This window comes from Teleopsis dalmanni, chromosome 2, assembly GCF_002237135.1.
Source record: "Teleopsis dalmanni isolate 2A chromosome 2, ASM223713v2, whole genome shotgun sequence".
In the NCBI taxonomy this organism is placed as follows: domain Eukaryota; kingdom Metazoa; phylum Arthropoda; class Insecta; order Diptera; family Diopsidae; genus Teleopsis; species Teleopsis dalmanni.
Genome location: NC_051847.1, coordinates 25,636,401 through 25,642,228, shown reverse-complemented (window position 1 = coordinate 25,642,228; position 5,828 = coordinate 25,636,401). Strand labels below are relative to the sequence as shown.

General features: G+C 27.8%; 1 non-coding gene across 1 annotated transcript; it reads right to left on the bottom strand.

Annotated features, from left to right (window-relative positions):
* Positions 1 to 5,070: 5,070 nt before the first annotated feature.
* Trnaa-ugc lies at positions 5,071 to 5,142 on the bottom strand. Its single transcript has one exon. It is a non-coding gene; the product is annotated as a tRNA-Ala (tRNA).
* Positions 5,143 to 5,828: the final 686 nt, after the last annotated feature.

Sequence of the window (5,828 nt, the reverse complement as noted above, 5' to 3'; positions counted from 1 at the left end):
TAACCTAGGGTTGCCTAATCGTAGAGTTAATCTTAAAAAAATTAAAGAGTAATACCGAAGATTTAAATATTGGATGCTAAATTTGTGAATATCAGCATATTAATACTCTAGGAACGCTTAATTATAGAGTTAATAGCAAAAAAATTAAAGAGTATTATAAAAATTTAAATATTCCATGCTAAGTTTTAGAATATCAGAATATTAATAATCTGGAGGTGCTTAATCGTAAAAAAGTTAATCTCAAAAAAAGTTTAAAGAATTACTGAATATAACCATAATACCCTAGCGAGGCTTAATTAAGATTAAGTTTTAAATTAAGTTTTATTTATTAACATTTTGATTAAGATTATTAATATTTTATTTTAAATCCAAATATATAAATAATTAATATTAATATTAATGCTATTAATTATATTAATAATATTTGAGTATGTAACTCTTAACGCTTTCTTGATAAACAAATCTATTTAACAACATCTTAATATATTGTTAATTAATATATGAAATAAAATGAAACAAATAAATATATTTTTAATATATTATATTTAATAAAAACCTATAATATTTTTTATAGAAAAACAAATGTTTTGACGTGGAATGTTCTGGATACAGATATAGATATCTTACCTTTTAACTCGGTCTTATTATCATTTCTGGGATCTCGGTTGCCAGTTTTCTTGGATCGTGTCCTGTATTTAAACATCGATTGAAGCGTTTACTCCCCGCACTTGAGAGTATACATTTGATCATTGGCAACTGAGGAGTACATTTTGACGTAGGTAGTTCTATATATAGAAATCTTACATTTCTTCTCAATAATATGGTTTTCATGCAGTTGAAATTGGGACTAAGTGTGTTCTTAAAAATTTCTAAATGCTTTTTAAACTGCTGAAATTTATATACCCACGTATACCAGCTGACTGTGAACTTTATATAAAAGAGTGAGAATAGCTGTAAATGGAGCTCTTAATATTTTGTAAGTAATAATAAGTTATCAAATATAATGGGTTCTTAATTATTATTATTATTAAAAGTTCAGACGTGAAATCGCCCAACAGTTGGTATTGCGGCCAGAAGAGTCTTATTGTACAAGTTTCACTATTGATTACACAAATCCCCTTAAAGCTTCGTGCATAAAGTCCAGAACCAAATCTAGAGAAGAGTTCTTAATCTATTCTGGTGACAGAAGTTTCATATAAAACAAGTTTCTTCTGTGCGTTATTAAATTTGGACAATTACAAAGAATATGCATGGTAGTTTCCTCACCTTCGAGGTATAATTTGCATTCCGACTTAGCAGATAATCGTAGTTTATGAAGTTGTTATTTCAGACCATAATGACCTGTAAAGAAACCCGTTAACAACCTTAAATCACATTTTGAGAATTTAAGGAAATCTTATCAGTGCTTTATTTTCTCTAAGTCCTTGTTGTTAATTACTTTCATTTGTATTTTATAACATTTGTATTCCATATCATTTCAACAAAAAAAATTCAGATCCATTGTTTAGGGTTAGACAGCTTATGATAGAATTTAACTTTCCATCGAACTAGCTTTGTTGAGTTTAAGGCATTCTTAGTTTTCTCATACTTCGTCTGAAGTTTCCACTGTGCCATACCAATAAATTTATTGTAGGACTGAACCTGGGATCCAGCGAGCTAAGCCTCAACGAAAAAGGGTTCGTTACAAATTAAAAGGGAAAAGATGCTATAAGTTAAACGTTTCGAACGCAGTAAGTGACTCATAATATTTACATTTATGCCATTAAAACCATAGACTCTGCAAAGGGTTATTTCAGATAAAAACTTGTTGTTTTTATATTTAATTAATTAGCATTAACTTTTTGAAGTCATAATATTAGCTCAGTTCAATATCTTGAAGAATGTTCCTAATAGTTCAATACTGTGATAAATAGTATAATATCCGTGTTTTGCGAAGTATTTTATTGTTTTGGAAAGCAAAAAGCAACGTTCAACACGTTTGACGTAGAAATATGTACTAATTTGATATCATGACAGTGATATTTTAATTTAGAATAAATTATTAGGCGCCGTAAACAAAAAATTAGTGAAAAGAAATATTTTTTAACGATTTGATGCTAATTGAGAACTAAAAGGAACTATAAAATTTTTTTCGAATTATTTTACAGACATAAACACAAAAAGGGTATAAATTTTAGAAAATACGCAAAATACGTAAAATAGCGGCAAAATAATTTTTGCATATTAATTTTGTTTATCCATTAAATTATTGACATTATTGACAAATTCGGTTTTATCCAAATGTATAACAAAATTTCAAACGCAAATACCAAAGAATCGGGAGTTTTTGCATAGTTAAATGTTATTGTCTTCAGCATTCAGTGTTGTCTTCGATATCTTCTTTGAGGAACTGGTTTCGGCAAAAATTCCAAACGGAAAGTAGTTATACTTTGGATTTCATTTTGAAATTTATTTGAAATTCGCTATATTGGTTTTTTATTTAATATTAAAAACTTATTAATAATTTATAACAAATTCTAATCGCATTTGTGTGAATTGTTGCTAACTTTATTTTTTATCACATATTTTTTGTGGAATTTCCGATTATTGATGAGTGCTATTACATGAATCAGTTTTGGATGTTTATAATATGGTATACATATATAGGTATAATATTATCAAAGCAGACAAAACAAATAAATAAAATCAGATTGAGTAAAAAACAAAAAAAAATCTTCTTTGTTAGCCCTCTTTACGCATTTATTGAAATTTAAGTCTCGAGAAAAGAACGGTATCATGATCACTTGTGTCACAACTTCATCAACTCATTAAGATTCAAAAGTTCTGCACGTAACAAAACTGCACCCAAATGCAAAATTTAAAAGAATGAATTTTACTTAAATAAATACTCAATAATACTTGCCCGTAAAACTAATAAAAAGTTCATTGACATTAATTTGGGTGATAATATTTATATCGGATCGTTTCTGTGCTTGAGAAGATTACAAGTAGAACTTCATATCCATATAAAATATGTAACGAATTATTATTGGATATTAAGGAACGATTTCGCAGTCGTAACTTAAATTTCAATACTACAAGTTAAGTCAACAAAGTTAATAAATTAAGCACGACTTAAGGTTCAGATTTTATAATGTACACTTAAGTTAAGTAACACTTAGAGTTATGTTATGTACACAATCAAATGATCATCGATCACCACATTTGGTCTTCCTTTCAATGTAAATTCAAAAATTAAAAGCAACAACAGATGTGGTGATCGACGATCAATTGATTGCTGTATACTTTTGATCTCAAATATCCGATATTGAGCAGACTAGTAAGTCTCTTAAAAGTCAGTTTAATCTCTAAACTATACTTAAGTGTACATTGAAAATCAATCCCAATTTTAAACTTAAAATTGAGAGCTGCAAATTTAACAATTACTAAATCATTTATTATATTAAAACAGAAGATATAACAAATTAATATATTTAAATTTGAAAAATAAATTATATTTTTATAGTATTGAAATTTAGCAATTAAAAATAAAAATATAATTAATTAATTCAGTTATTCTACAGCTGGTTTATGGTTACGTTCTAATATAAACATAGCAAGTGTTAATAAAACTTTCACAGACAAGAAGGTAAAAAAACTTCAGAAAAATGTTCAAACATAAAAGTCAAGTACGGTTTTGGGTTGAAGAGCGCTGACTCTGAGCTTCAAATTTGGCAGGGCACGAGTTCAATCCAAAAAAAAACAAAATTATTTACAAATATATAAATGAAAGAATTATTTCCAAGACCACTGATGATACTCGAAACAGCTGTATGGTCACCCAAAAATTCAATTAATTTTAATAATATAAAATTAATTTTTGTTGTTGCAGTTCACTACTGTTTGGAAAACCTCTTAATATATTTATATAATAATAAAATGAAATAAAAAAAATTTAATAAATTAAACAAAATGAGAATTGAGCACGAAAAATAAATAGCCAGTACTATTCAAAAAATTCGAATCAAATTTTGTTTTCAATAGAATTATGAAGAAGAAGCTAATTTCTAAATACGAGCAGAATACTTTCCGTACAGTAAATCTTTAACAACTTATTTAAATTTTCCCAACGCTTTCCATATAACTTAGTTTTAGTACTGATAAGAGTATTAGAGATGTGGAGAATTGTTAACTATAGTCACCTAATACAAATTTGTTGTGTATGTAGAGAGTATTTCAAAACTTCATGGATTTAGATTATTTCACCAATTCCAATTTCTTTTATTAATTGTAGTATGGAACCTATATTACAGAGTTTTATGTCTTCATATGAGATGCCCCGCTAAACTTCTATCACGTGTTTTGAGGTTTTATCCTTTTCTCTACAAAAGCCCCAAGTTTCATTAGAGTAAGTGTTCAGTATCCTGAGTTGATACTTTAACTTCCAATACCTTGTCAAAATTCCTGTATTGATTCTTAAAATAATTTTAATTAGTTGCATACAATCCTTAAATTACTTTAGGTTGAGAGCTATATCGAGTGTAATAACTCTGATAGATTATCCCAGTATTGGTTTTAATAAACTTTTAAATTAAAAACGATTTTAAGTATAAATGTGATAGATTAATTCAGGTATGGCTTTTAATATACTTTTAAAGTAAAAGTAATTAATTTAAAAATAAATACGATTAACAAATTAAAATAACACTTCTTGAGAAAGAAGCCAAAAATTTTTTTAAAACTTCGGCAATATCATTCCCATAAAATACTTGTATATTGAATTATATATTGAATAAAATTATAACTTTGTACTTATTGGTATCAACCCATAACACTGAAGATGGATTCAAAAATTTTTTTTAAATAAATAAACTAAAATTTTGGTTTCAAATTAACAAATAAAATGATTGATTTTATATTTATACATAATTTTTGTATTCTTTAAAGTAATATAAAACAAAAACAACAACCTCAAAACCCCACAAAAAACTTTAACAATATAGTTTGTTCATATATTTTTTTAAATTGTTCATATAAACCTTAATTAAAATCAGTAAATTAAAAAAAAATATTTAAATATAAAAAAAAATTTGGAGGTGCCGGGGATTGAACCCGGGGCCTCTCACATGCAAAGCGAGCGCTCTACCACTGAGCTACACCCCCTCATATGTACCGTTGTTCAATATGCGCATTTGGCTAAAATTTATAATAATTCTTTTAATTTAGAAAAGTTTAGCAATTAACTATAAAAAAAATTTATTATGTAATTAACTACAATTAAAATATATATAATATATATACATTAAGACTGAAAAGTTTTCGGAAATTCTCATTTAAAATTCGCGCGCTGTATATTTTTCGATATTTTAAGTTTATGTAGTTTGGCAGCACTGTCCTTAATTACTATGCCAAAAATGAGCTCGATCTGTCAGACAGTTCGTTTACGGCAGCTGTTGAAACCAGTTCACCTCAGTAGTGCGTTGCGAAATGTCTTCGACGGTCGTACGACCGTCCTGGAAGGCTTTGTACCACTCATAAACTTGAGTTTTCGATAAAACTGATTCCCCATAAGCCTTTTGTAGCATTCGCAACGATTCTGCACACGAAATTTCGTTCGAAACACAAAATTTGATGCAAACTCTTTGTTCAATATTTTTTTCCATTGTTTTTTTCGCAACGCCCTACTGAGGTGAACTGGTTTCAACAGCTGCCGTAAACGAACTGTCTGACAGATCGCGCTCATTTTTGGCATAGTAATTAAGGACAGTGCTGCCAAACTACATAAACTTAAAATATCGGAAAATATACAGCGCGCGAATTTTAAATGAGAATTTCCGAAAACTTTTCGG